General features: G+C 35.3%; 2 long non-coding RNA genes across 3 annotated transcripts; both read right to left on the minus strand.

Moving 5' to 3' along the window:
- Positions 1 to 3,180: 3,180 nt before the first annotated feature.
- LOC103428898 (uncharacterized) lies at positions 3,181 to 4,665 on the minus strand. Of its 2 annotated transcripts, XR_011571047.1 has the most exons (4): positions 4,518 to 4,665; positions 4,318 to 4,426; positions 4,091 to 4,195; positions 3,181 to 3,401 (listed from the first exon to the last, which is right to left on the minus strand). It is a non-coding gene; the product is annotated as an uncharacterized lncRNA (long non-coding RNA). The 2 variants fall into 2 exon arrangements; XR_003776188.2 differs by lacking the exon at positions 3,181 to 3,401 and having other exon boundaries at positions 4,045 to 4,195.
- Positions 4,666 to 12,700: 8,035 nt separating this feature from the next.
- Positions 12,701 to 13,402, minus strand: LOC139187991 (uncharacterized). The gene is made up of 3 exons (XR_011571048.1): positions 13,309 to 13,402; positions 13,038 to 13,090; positions 12,701 to 12,835 (listed from the first exon to the last, which is right to left on the minus strand). It is a non-coding gene; the product is annotated as an uncharacterized lncRNA (long non-coding RNA).
- Between the last annotated feature and the right edge of the window lie 851 nt (positions 13,403 to 14,253).

Genomic DNA, 14,253 nt, shown 5'->3' on the forward strand with positions numbered 1-14,253 from the left:
TTGTCATTCACTTGAGCTATAGTTTTAGTGTGATATTTTACATCTGCTTCGCACCTATCTAAAAGGTTATCCCTCTAACTTTTACATATTTATAACACGTTATCAGCATGAGTCTCTAAATATAACTATTTCTCATTCCTCTTCGCCGAATGAAAATAAATTGATTGAATGAAAAATTTCAGAAAAATCAACAAGAAACAAACCTGTTTGTCGGATTCAGGTTTAGATTCAAATTCAGAGCTAGCATCATCTTTGGCAATGGCACTAGGGACTAATCATTGCTGTACTGCTTTGGAGATCTTAAAATCGATGGAGGTGGCTGGTTTGAGCTGGGGTCGAAGGGACAGCGGGTTCAATCATTTTTGGGGTCCAGAAGAGGAGGTGGGGACGATTAACAGAAAAAATAACGAAGGTTTGACATTACAACAAATTTGTAAGATGAGGTATGACATTATAATTTTTGATGAGGTATGCCTTATAATCAAATACGTTAGGGCCGGACATTGTTCAGGTTGGATTGGTTTCACAAAAAATTACGACCAAACCAATGACATTATAATAGTTTTTCTTTCTTTTGCCTTTTTTTACAATATTGTTAGCCAAAATTCAACATGTCGTCAATCTTCAAAATTTCACTAACATTAAATTCAACATTCTTATCTGGTTACTGCGACTTGAAATTGTGCTTCGTACCAAGGGCTGGATGTATGAATTTCATAAGTGGCATAAGCCAGCGACGAGGAAGGCAAGCCGAGAGCATCAGAAGTGGGGGAGACCTGCGGAGGGGTGGGTTAAGTGCAACTTCGATGGAGCTTGGAACAATAGAAGTAACCGGGGAGGTTTTGGGGTGGTGATTCGAAATCATTTAGGGGAGTGTCTTGTCGCTGCTATTGGGCCCATTGAGAGGGCAAACTCTGCATTGCATGTTGAATTCTTTGTAGCTCGTAAAGCTGCAATATTGGTGGGCACTATTTGTACGGTGGAGGGGAAGATTCAGTTCGATGGAGACTCTGTGTTGGTGTTGGCTGCCATGCAGGGGAGTGGGGACGACAACTCTACCTTAGGTCCAATAATCAGTGATCTGGGATGCCTTCTCATGGAGTGGTCGGATTCGGTGGTTAGTCATATTCAACGGGAAGGGAACTCGGCAGCCTATCAACTTGCTCAGATGGAAATTAATAGTGCTAAGGAGGTAATGTGGTTTGAGGAGACTCTAGATTTGATCCAAGATATACTTCTAGGCGAGGGATTTTAATTCTTTTCCATTGTTCATTTGAGGATAGTTCTCTTGTTGTGCAAGACACTCTTTTGCTTCGACTGGGTTAAAATCCCCAGAAAGGTTTTTATCGAGGCCCATTATGCGCATTATCCTCAATTTGTACGAATTCTGATTTACTTAATGAATATCGTACCTTTGCTTCAAAAAAAAAAAAAAACCATTTTTATTTCAACCAGTAAGAGGATACATCTAAAATAAAAACTCAAAACTACAGCCGAACCAATTTATTATACGATTCCATTCGATTTTCAACCATTTGATTATTCTTAAGAAACACTTAATTGTAATAATGGTTTCTGAACGTTACTCCTAGTTTAATTTTGGTCTCTAAACTCTCATATTAGTTTTTTAATCCTCGAACTCTACAATGTGTTGTACCATTGATCATTTTCATTAATGCCATCATTTTTTTTTTTGGTTAAATTTAGGAATATATTAGGAACTTTATCCCACATCACTAAAAATGAAAAAAAAAAATCTAATAAACCAGATTTTTTTTTGTGTGTGTAAGAAAATTGAATACATAACCATTTTCTCCGTAGCTTAATATGTGATTTGTTAGTTATTTAAGTCCAACCACAATTCGATCTCCTTTGAAATCGCATTGCCTAATATTTACAAGTTGCTAAAGTCCAACCATTTTCATTTTGTATTTTTATAGTTCAATTTTCATTTGCTTTAAGTTTTAGATATTAACTAGATAGTGATGTCCGTGTGTTGCTGGGGGATTATAAATTGGATGGATAATTATATTTCTAACATTGCAGTATATAAATTTTAATTAATAAGTGTGTGCAAAGAAGCAATTTGTCATGATATAGTGAATATTTGCTAAACTATGCCATGAGATCGTCTTACTGGGGATGAAAAGAAATTTATACAAACAATTAGAAATCATATAACTGTAAATGCCAAGTCCTGTGATCTAATGGTTAAAAATTATGTAAATTGTTTTATCTATCAAGAAATGAAAAGCATATGGAAAGTGAGTAGTTACTTGAGCGGAGAGTTTAGATAATGATTTTAAGAGCGGCAAAAGTTTTGTTGGATTGTGCTGGTTGCAAAACATGTCTTCTTTTTGCACACAGAGAAGTTTCAAATGTATGTTAAGATTATTAGGCTAATTCAGATTTATAACATTTGAGGCAAAAAATAAAAAATTGAAATAGATATTCACTTTTTAACACTCGAAAACCTGTAAGCCAGTGGCTCCAAGATGAAAAAAAAAAACCTACATAAACCCAAATCAACTAAGTTACAAAACAACTAAATATGCGAACAACATAATATTCTGTGTAGTGATCTAGTTTTTTTATTTTGTAATTAAATTTGTTTGTACCATACTTGACCAATCCCGAAACTATTGAGCACCGGTCAACGTTATACCGTCAAGGACCCAGAAGAGTTTTCCTCCAACCAAGAAGCCAATCACAGCGCGACATGTGTCGACATCAGAAGCCAATCATAGCGCGATACGTGTCAACGTCAGAAGTCAATCACAAGACGACACATGTCAATGTCAGAACAAAGCTAGAAACACTCTTTTATAAAAGGAGATCATTCTCCCACAATTTTTGCTAATATCATTTGTACTAAATCATTCACTAGTACTCACTAAAGGAGAGCTTGAACCTATGTGCTTGTGTAAACCCTTCAAAATTAATGAGAACTCCTCTACTCTGTGGACGTAGCCAATCTGAGTGAACCACGTACATCTTGTGTTTGCATCCCTATCTCTATCCATTTACATACTTATCCACACTAGTGACCGGAGCAATCCAGCGAAGATCACAAACTTAACACTTTCGTTGTACCAAAGTCCTCACTGATTTTGTGCATCAACAAAATTTAATCTCAAATTTTTGCCCAACAATGGAACCATCAGGATTGTGCAACAAGAGTTTAGCAAACACCATAAGAGAATGGGGATAAATTGAATACTAATACATACACATCTATCTATATAGTACAACTAAAAGAAACTAAACATGTAACATAATTTCTTACATGTTAGTAGAGAAATTAAACCCTAATATGTTAGTAGAGAACAATTTCTTACATGTTTCAATATATCCAGAAAAATGGTTCTTTTTCCTTAATGACATGGACACCTGCAACACCCCTATAGAAATAAAAAAAAAAAAAAAAACTTGAAAAATTAAAGGGAAATGATTAGACCCAATACTCTCTAATGAATTGGCAAGTTGAATTGGGGTTTAGATAAATTGGCAAGAATAAAAATAATGCATTCAAATACATGAACATAAGATATTAGAACAACAACAAAATCATGAGAATTCAACTTTGCAATAAACTCTGGATCCCAAAACAAAATGAATTATCCCTTCTCTATTTCCTTAGCTAGCCACCACTCTCAAAATTCCTCAATCCCTTATATCTCACAATGATAAACACATGCATGTCCATTTCAGCTCTTAAACTCAAAAGAAATGTTAGGGTTTCTTATTTTCTTACACAAATCCACAAATTTGAATCAAATCTCTGTAACATAGATGTGCAACTATCAATGGTTCTTCTTCCACATCTTTTTCAGAAGAATAGAACCAACTGTACAAAGGCTAAAATTGTTTCTCAGTACCATTTGGCATCTACATCCAAAATATTGAAGAAATGAACTTAATGATTATGCAATGCAAGTGTGATATGGTTGATTGGTGCTTGATGTGAAGGACATTCAACCACGTTTTAAGATGCAATTTGGACCAAGAAATGAGAATGACGAATATGTGCTATGATGAGCGAGATTATATAATTGCTAAAATTTTGGATTGAAGAAAATATAGTACTTACATAGAGAAAAAGGTTCACCTTGAACACTCCATGTCCAGTGAATGAGAAACTCACTATGAAAGTTGCAAAGAAAAGATTAAATGGCATGAACTCAACGCATTTTGTCTTGATCACCAAATTTTGAAGAAAAAAAAGGGCATGAGTGAGAACAAATTCAACCATCTAAGAACAATCTGAATGAGGATCATTCGACACAAAGTTATGATGACAATCAATGGCAAACATACATGAAAATTAGTGAAGCAGTACTCAAGTATCCAACGAATAATTGCCTCCCATTGTAGGTAGTCCAAGAACTTAAGCTGACAAAGACAATGGACACCAATAGAACAAAAACTGCAATTAATTAACAGTGTCAATATCCTCATCTACAATAAACATTTTAAAGAACAACAAATAGTTAGTAATGCAGAGTTGTAAAAGGTACCTTAATAAGAAGAGATGCATGTAGAGCTCTTTCAGCATAAGAAATGAAAATGCTCAAGTAGGCTAACTAGAAGGCAGTCCAACTGAATTAGAACATTCAACAAAATTATTTTGTTAACTTGTCCATGATAAATCTGTTAAATGTTCACCTAGAATAGAACATCAATGATTCAATAATCAGTAGGGAAGTATGGGTGGGTTGGAAAAACCGAAAACCGAAAAAAACCGGACCGAGGCCGAAAAAACCGAACCGAATCTGGTTGGTTCGGTTTCGGTTTCTAGGGTTCGGAAACCGAACCGAACCGAACCGAACCGAACATCTTCAAAACGACGTCATTTTATAATATTTTATTAATTAATAACCCTAATTCTAAAACGGCACCATTTTATTCCTAAAGTAAAACTGCAAGTTGCAACCCGTAAGAACCAACCCTAGCCCTCCTCATCTCTCGGTCTCTCTCCTATTTTCTCACTCCCCTGCCCTCCCTAGTTCGCAGTCGCAGTAGCCTCCGTCATCTGTCTCTCTCTCTCACAGCAGCAAGCAGCAGCCTCCGTCCGTCATCTGTCTCTCTCTCTCACAGCAGCAAGCAGCCTCTCTTTGTCTCTCTCATTCCCCCTTGCAGCAGCCTCACCTCATCAGTCTCTCTCTCAGCAGCATCCTCTCTCTCTGTCTCTCTCGCAGCAGCATCCTTATCTGTCTCACGGCAACGACGACTTCTTACTCTCAAATCTCAATCACAGCAAAAGGTTAGTTTCACATTTAATTTTCAGTTCTACTTATACAGTTTTAGAGATTTGATTTGTATTTTAGTGAATATATTGATTGAGTTGTAATAACAGATTGGGTATTTTTATGCTTCATAAAGTAATTGAATTGAGTTCCCACGATTGATTGTTCTTCAGATTGGGTATTTTTATGCAAACTGTACCGTGTGGATGATATAACAAACATAGGTCATATTAATTAGTTAGGAAATAGGAAGGATAGATTATCCGTGTGTTTGCATACAAGTTTAATTTATCCGTGTGGTTGCAGGTTATACATATATAATGGCTGCAGGTTGTGTATGTGTGATTCAGTTTTTATTATACATATATATCTGAATGGGTACGGTTATGACAATCTCATCCTCAGGGTTGAATGGGCCACGCCGAGGGCAAATTAGAGCCTTTACCCCTATCGGTTTTTTTAATCTTCTAAAGATATTCGCATTAAGAATGTTTTGCAAGATTTTGGTCCCTATAATGTTTCTGTTCAGATGCTTTTGTTCAAGATTTTGTTGCTCCTTTCGCTTATTCAAATGTACTTGTATGAGTACTAAATGATTAATTACTATGAGTTGCTTCCAGTATACCCTTAAAAATTGTGTGCCTGAAATTTTTACTTGTCCTAGAAAGATTTAGAGATGTGTCTGGAGATCTTAGGTTTATGCTGCAATGAACTCCGTTTCTTCTTAGGATATGAGTGTTGGAAAGTAGAAGCATAAATGGGGAATTGGATCCCAGACTGCAGGTTGTATATATATAATGGCTGCAAGTTGTGTATGTGTGTTTGAAACAATATCCCTAATGAAGGGAGTTTGGTTGCAGGTTATATATATATATATATATATTGGTTGCAGGTCGTCTATATATAATGGCTGCAAGTTGTGTATGTGTGTGTTTGAAACAATATCCCTAATGAAGGGAGTTTGGCTGCAGGTTATATATATATATATATATATTGTGAAGGGAGTTTGATTCTTGCCTTCCATATTTTGTCTTGATTTTGTATCATTGGCCTTTCATGTTTTAATTAACATTTACTTTTTTTATAAGTTTGTAGTACTAACTACTATCCTCTTATTATTTTGTTTGAATTAGATGAAGTCAAAGGCGTCAAAGGTCTCAAGGGCCTCAAGCTCAAGTTCAAACTCAATGAGATCAAAATCAACTAGCCCTCATGATCAAACGAACTCATCTTCGAGTATACCATCGGAAGTAAGTACTAAGTAGTCATATCTTTCTATTACCTTAGCCCTTATGTTTAATAATTAATTCATTAATTGTAATGATAAGAGTGAGTAACCAACCATAGCAAAAACCTACCATACCCATCTTATTTGAATAATTAATTGTATGATTCTCTTATTTTAGATGGACATTGTTGGTGAATCAACTCCGCCTCAAAACGCCGTGGTGGCACCTCGACAAACCCCTACTTCTCTTGGTGGATCCGGAAATCCCTCTGATGCATTGTGCAAGTATTGTGCCCAATCATATATGGCCAATCCGGATAAAAATGGTACAACTAATTTAAGAAATCATTTAGCAAGATGTAGAAGCTACGGTCCTAATAAGGAAATATTTGCTGCAAATAGGCAAAAGATCTTAACCTTTGCCGGCACGAAAGATAAGTTGGAAGCTATAGGTTTTTCTCAAGAGGAAGTAACTAAGGCTTGTGTTGAGATGATAATTATAGATGAGTTGCCTTTTACTTTTGTTGAGGGAGAAGGTTTTCGCCGTTTTTGCATGCAAGCATGTCCTATGTGGAGAGTGCCTAGTCGTAAGACAATTGCTAAGGATGTACTTAGCTTGTTTTATTCCGAAAAGGATAAATTGAAGAGTCAATTGAAGACATTTAGGGTGTGTCTAACAACGGATACATGGACTTCTATTCAACAAACCAATTACATGGTTCTCACCGCCCATTTTATTGATGATGATTGGATATTACATAAAAAGATTTTGAACTTTTGTGTCATTCCAAATCATAAAGGAGAGTCCATTGCTCAACTTTTGGAGGAATGTTTAGTGGAGTGGGGTATAGAGAAGGTGTTAACTATTACGGTTGACAATGCTTCCGCAAATGATTCCAGTTTAAGGGACTTGGTGCACCGAATAAGGGGGTGGGGGATTCCTAATACACTCTTGCATGATGGAAAATATTTGCATATGAGATGTGTTGCTCATATCCTCAATTTGGTTGTGAATGATGGCATAAAATTGTTGAATACGGCTATACAAAGCATTCGTAATGCGGTTAGGTATGTAAGATCTTCCCCTCAAAGGTTGGAAAGCTTTAAAAGGTGTGTTGAGAAAGTGAGAATAGATAGCAAAGGGCTTGTAATTTTGGATGTCCCTACTAGATGGAATTCCACATTTTTAATGTTGGAATCGGCTTTAAAGTTCAAGATGGCTTTTGATAGATTAAAAGTAGATGATGGTCATTACCTTCCATACTTTGTTAAAGACAATCATGATAGTACGAGGGAGGGGCCACCTTCGATGGATGATTGGAGTGAGGCGGGGATATTTGCAATCTTTTTTAGACCTTTTTATGAAGTCACTTTAAAAGTATGTTGTTCTAATACTCCAACCGTTCATACTACTTTTGGTGATTTGTTTAAGATCAAAAGTCTCTTGCATGAAAGGAAAAATGATGAACTTTTATCTATGATCTCCATGTTGATGCAAGAAAAATATGACAAGTATTGGGGTTCAATTGAGGACATGAATCAATATCTTTTTATTGCACTTGTGCTTGATCCTCGCCACAAATTAGAAAAAGTTGTTGATTATTTTGAGATACAATTTGGTGAGGATGAAGAAAAAGTTGAAAGTGCCACAAATGCGGTGAAGGACTTATTGATTGATCTTTACTAGATTCATGAAGATATGTCTTTTAGTACACAACAAAGTATAAGTAGTAGTGGTAGTTCTCAAACAATAAGTGGAGACTCTTCATCAAGCATGACCGAAATAGAAAGAAAGTTGAAAGAAAAAAGTGAAATGAGAAAAGCAAAGAGAGCTCGGGTTGTGCATAATGATGTCGACAAGTATCTTTCCGATCCTAATGAAGGAGAAGAAGAGGAGAACTTTGATATATTGAATTGGTGGAGGGTGAATGGGGTTTCTAAGTACCCTATTTTGGCACGTGTTGCAAGAGATATCTTAGTTATTCCCGTATCAACCATTGCTTCGGAATCTTCCTTTAGCACAAGTGGACGGATAATTGATACATATCGTAGTTCTTTAAGTCCAAAAATGGTGGAGGCTTTGATATGTACTCAAAATTGGCTTAGGTCTATTCATGTTGCATTATATCATGAGCCAACCATTGAGGAGATGGAGTTTTGTGAAGAAGTTGAGAAAGGTAATTTTATTTATTGCATTTGATTTTGTTAGATTATTTTAAATAACATTTTAATTAGTATCATTTGTTTTATTATTTGTATGTAGAAATGGCAAGTCGAAGTTCAAAAAAAAGGTGCTATGTTGCCCCCTAGGCCGCCCAACCGTTAGTAAGCAAATTGTCATTCAAACTTGAAATGGTTGAGTGTTGATCTTGAGAACTTGAAGAAGTATGTGCAAGGATGGAACTTTAGATGTTTATTGAATTTATAATCTTAGTTGTAATGTTTATTTAGGTGTGGAAGACTTCTTGAACTTTGAAATGTTTATTTTAGGTGTGGAAAACTTGAACTTTGATGTGTATTTTAAGTTTGGACTTTGATTTGAACTTTGATGTTTATTTTCATTATCTTTGTTAGTTTGTTTGATAATTCTATTAGAAATTTGGAATGCTTATGTTGAAATGAGACTTTGATTGACTTTGATTTTATTTATACTCCTTTGAAAGATGTATTACAAAATGGCTGCAATTTTCTTAGATTTTTTTTTTTTTTTTGCTGCTGAAAAAAAAAAAAAAAAAAACCGAACCAGGCCGAAACCGAACCGAATACAAACCGACAGAAAACCGAACCGAACAGTAATTTCGGTTCGGTTTTCGATTTTGGCAAAAAACCGAACCGAACCGAACCGAACCCACCCCTATAGGGAAGTGCAAAATATTGAATATTAATTTAGTCCAGGAACTAAAAATTTCAGAAATGGTTCTTAAATATTGAACCCTAAAAGTTAAAACATCAAAGATAACATATTTGAACAATGAAAGATCAAATTCACCTTCGGCGAGAATCGAACTTAAGACCTCTTACTTGCAACTGAAGAGGAATACCACTAAATCGTAGTACTAAATATTTGTAATTTTTAAAACATGAGATATGAAATTGTGATTCGACTCATAATTAAAGTAATTTTGTATAATTACCATAAAACAGTGATTTCAATTGTTAAAGATTTGAAAATTGTAAATGACTCAATCTCTTTTTGAAAATTACATAAAGTCTTGACAAGTTAAATCACGTGGGTCTCACATGACCATGAATGTATGCAGGAATTTTCAAGCACTTATAATCATATACGTTAGGGCCGGGCATTGTTCAGGTTGGATTGATTTCACAAAAAAAATTGCGACCAAACCAATGACATTATAATAGTTTTTCTTTCTTTTGCCTTTTTTTACAATATTGTTAGCCAAAATTCAACATGTCGTCAATCTTCAAAATTTCACTAACATTAAATTCAACATTCTTATCTAGTTACCGCCGCTTGAAATTATGCTTCGTACCGAGGGCTGGATGTAGGAATTTCATAAGTGGCACAAGCCAGTGGCGAGGAAGGCAAGCCGAGAGCATCAGAAGTGGGGGAGACCTGCGGAGGGATGGGTTAAGTGCAACTTCGATGGAGCTTGGAACAATAGAAGTAACCGGGGAGGTTTTGGGGTGGTGATTTGAAATCATTTGAGGGAGTGTCTTGTCGCTGCTATTGGGCCCATTGAGAGGGCAAACTCTGCATTGCATGCTGAATTCTTTGTAGCTCGTAGAGCTGCAATATTGGTGGGCACTATTTGTACAGTGGAGGGGAAGATTCAGTTCGATGGAGACTCTGCGTTGGTGTTGGCTTCCACGCAGGGGAGTGGGGACGACAACTCTGCCTTAGGTCCTACAATCAATGATTTGGGATGCCTTCTCATGGAGTGGTCGATTCAGTGGTTAGTCATATTCAACGAGAAGGGAACTCAGCAGCCTATCAGCTTGCTCGGTTGGGAATTAATAGTGCTCATGAGGTAATGTGGTTTGAGGAGCCTCTAGATTTGATCTAAGATATACTTCTAGAGGAGGGGTTGTAATTCTTTTCCATTGTTCATTTGAGGATAGTTCTCTTGTTGTGCAAGACACTTTTTTCCTTCGACTGGGTTAAAATCTCCAGGAAGGTTTTATCAAGGCCCATTATGCGCACTATCCTCAATTTGTACGAATTCTAATTTACTTAATGAATATCGTACCTTCGCTTAAAAAAAAAAAAACCATTTTTATTTCAACCAGTAAGAGGATACATCTAAAATAAAAACTCAAAACTACAGCCGAACCAATTTATTTTACGATTCCATTCGATTTTCAACCATTTGATTATTCTTAAGAAACACTTAATTGTCCCAATGGTTTCTGAACATTACTCCTAGTTTAATTTTGGTCTCTAAACTCTCATATTAGTTTTTTAGTCTTCGAACTCTACAATGTGTTGTACCATTGACCATTTTCATTAACGCCATCATTTTTTTTTTGTTAAATTTAGGAGTATATTAGGAACTTTATCCCACGTCACTAATAATGACAAAAAAAAAAGGAAAACTAATAAAAATGGCTTGAAAACTTTGAGTTTTAATGATAAGGACAAAATAAAGGGTAAAGTGAATAGTATCAGGATTGACTTTTTAGTGTAAAAATGTGGTTTTTCGTTAAAGTGAATAGTACCGGGTGCTTTTCGTTAAAGTTCCCAAAAAAAAAATCTAATAAACCAGAATTTTTTTTTTGTGTGTAAGAAAATGGAATACATAACCATTTTCTCCGTAGCTTAATATGTGATTTGTTAGTTATTTAAGTCCAACCACAGTTCGATCTCCTTTGAAATCGCATTCCCTAATATTTACAAGTTGCTGAAGTCCAACCATTTTCATTTTGTGTTTTTATAGTTCAATTTTCATTTGTTTTAAGTTTTAGATATTAACTAGATAGTGATGTCCGCGTGTTGCTGGGGGATTATAAATTGGATGGATAATTATATTTCTAACATTGCAGTATATAAATTTTAATTAATAAGTGTGTGCAAAGAAGCAATTTGTCATGATATAGTGAATATTTGCTAAACTATGCCATGAGATCATCTTACTGGGGATGAAAAGAAATTTATACAAACAATTAGAAATCATATAACTGTAAATGCCAAGTCCTGTGATCTAATGGTTAAAAATTATGTAAATTGTTTTATCTATCAAGAAATGAAAAGCATATGGAAAGTGAGTAGTTACTTGAGGTGGGAGTTTAGATAATGATTTTAAGAGTGGCAAAAGTTTTGTTGGATTGTGCTGGTTGCAAAACATGTCTTCTTTTTGTACACATAGAAGTTTCAAATGTATGCTAAGATTATTAGGCAAATTCATATTTATAACATTTGAGGCAGAAAATAAGAAATTGAAATAGATATTCACTTTTTAACACTCAAAAACCTGCAAGCCAGTGGCTCCAAGATGAAAAAAAAAAAACTACATAAACCCAAATCAACTAAGTTACAAAACAACTAAATATGCAAACAACATAACAGTCTGTGTAGTGATCTAGTTTTTTTATTTTGTAATTAAATTTAATCTCAAATTTTTGCCCAACAATGGAACCATCAGAGATTGTGCAACAATAGTTTAGTAAACACCATACGAGAATGGGGATAAATTGAATACTAATACATACACATCTATCTATATAGTACAACTAAAAGAAACTAAACATGTAACATAATTTCTTACATGTTAGTAGAGAAATTAAACCCTAATATGTTAGTAGAGAACAATTTCTTACATGTTTCAATATATCCAGAAAAATGGTTCTTACATGTTTCAATATATCCAGAAAAATGGTTCTTTTTCCTTATGAATATGACATGGACACCTGCAACACCCCTATAGAAATGAAAAAAACAACTTGAAAAATTAAAGGGAAATGATTAGACCCAATACTCTTTGATGAATTCCAACAAATTGAATTGGGGTTCAGATAAATTAGCAAGAATAAAAATAGTGCATTCAAATACATGAACAAAAGATATTAGAACAACAAAAAAATCATGAGAATTCAACTTTGCAATAAATTCTGGATCCCAAAACTAAATGAATTATCCCTTCTCTATTTCCTTAGCTAGCCACCACTCTCAAAATTCCTCAACCCCTTATATCTCATAATGATAAACACATGCATGTCCATTTCAACTCTTAAAACGAAAGAAATGTTAGGGTTTCTTAGTTTCTTACCCAAATCCACCAATTTGAATCAAATCTCTGCAACATAGATGTGCAACTATCAATGGTTCTTCTTCCGCGTCTTCTTCAAAAAAATAGAACCAACTGTATAAAGGCTAAAATTGTTCCTCAATACCATTTGGCATCTACATCCAAAATATTGAAGAAATGAACTTAATGATTATGCAATGCAAGTGTGATATGGTTGATTGGTGCTTGATGTGAAGGACATTCAACCACATTTTAAGATGCAATTTGGACCAAGAAATGAGAATGACGAATAGGTGCTATGATGAGCGAGATTATACAACTGCTGAAATTTTGGATTGAAGGAAATATAGTACTTACATAGAGAAAAAGGTTCGCCTTGAACACTCCATATCCAGTGAATGAGAAACTCACTAAGAAAGTTGCAAAGAAAAGATTAAATGGCATGAACTCAACGGATTTTGTTTTGATCACCAAATTTTGAAGAAAAAAAGGGCATGAGTGAGAACAAATTCAACCATCTAAGAACAATTTGAATGAGGATCATTCGACACAAAGTTATGATGACAATCAATGGCAAACATACATGAAAATTAGTGAAGCAGTACTCAAGTATCCCACAAATAATTACCTCCCATTGTAGTCCAAGAACTTAAGCTAACAAAGACAATGGACACCAATAGAACAAAAACTGCAATTAATTAACAATGTCAACATCCTCATCTACAATAAACATTTTAAAAAAGAACAAATAGTCAGTAATGCAGAGTTGTAAAAGGTACCTTAACAAACAAACCCAGAAACCTTCCCCCTTCACCCCCACGCCCTGGCTTCTCCTGTACTCTCTTCACCTCCCCTCCCATCCAAAGACCCATCACACCCAACCCCCACCTCTCCCGCTTCCATTACATTACAAAAATACAATCCCAAATCAATGTCAGAAACCCTAATTCAAAATTTCCAGGCAAGAGGTATTTTGTTAACAGCACAAGGGTATGATGGAGCTCCTAACAAACTTTGATTAATGACTCCAAAAGCCCTCATATTTTGCCTAATTTGCTGCTGTCCACGAATAGTCCTCCTTTATGTTAGTCGAAAACCGAAAAAAGTCAGAATCTTTGGAAAATTTTAACTCTCAAAATCTAAATGCCCAGATTGCAAAAAAAAAAAAAAAGACCCCATTTCAGTGATTCATTACCTCACATATTTATAGGTCTGATTAGACTAGAATGGTTCTCATTAGAAACAGCCATCTTTGAAGTTTATGATTTCCTTAAGGAACAATCAATCAATCAATCAATCAATCAATCAAATCAAAACCCGAGCAAAGAGGCTAAGAATCCTCAATCACCTTAAATTTCTTCCATCCAAGAAAGCCTATAGAGAGATAAAGAGAACAAAAAGAGAGAGAAAGGGATTGAAATCTCTGCAAAATACCTCTTGTAGCGGGGGAGGTGGGAGCTGGAAGGATCGGTGGAGAGGATATCGTGCAGAGAGGGAGGGCTTGGTAAAGAGGAGATCGTGGTAGAGAGGGAGCGGAGAAGGACCCACTGCCACTGCTGCTCGTGCGTCTTCT

Source organism: Malus domestica, chromosome 09, assembly GCF_042453785.1.
Source record: "Malus domestica chromosome 09, GDT2T_hap1".
NCBI classification, from domain to species: domain Eukaryota; kingdom Viridiplantae; phylum Streptophyta; class Magnoliopsida; order Rosales; family Rosaceae; genus Malus; species Malus domestica.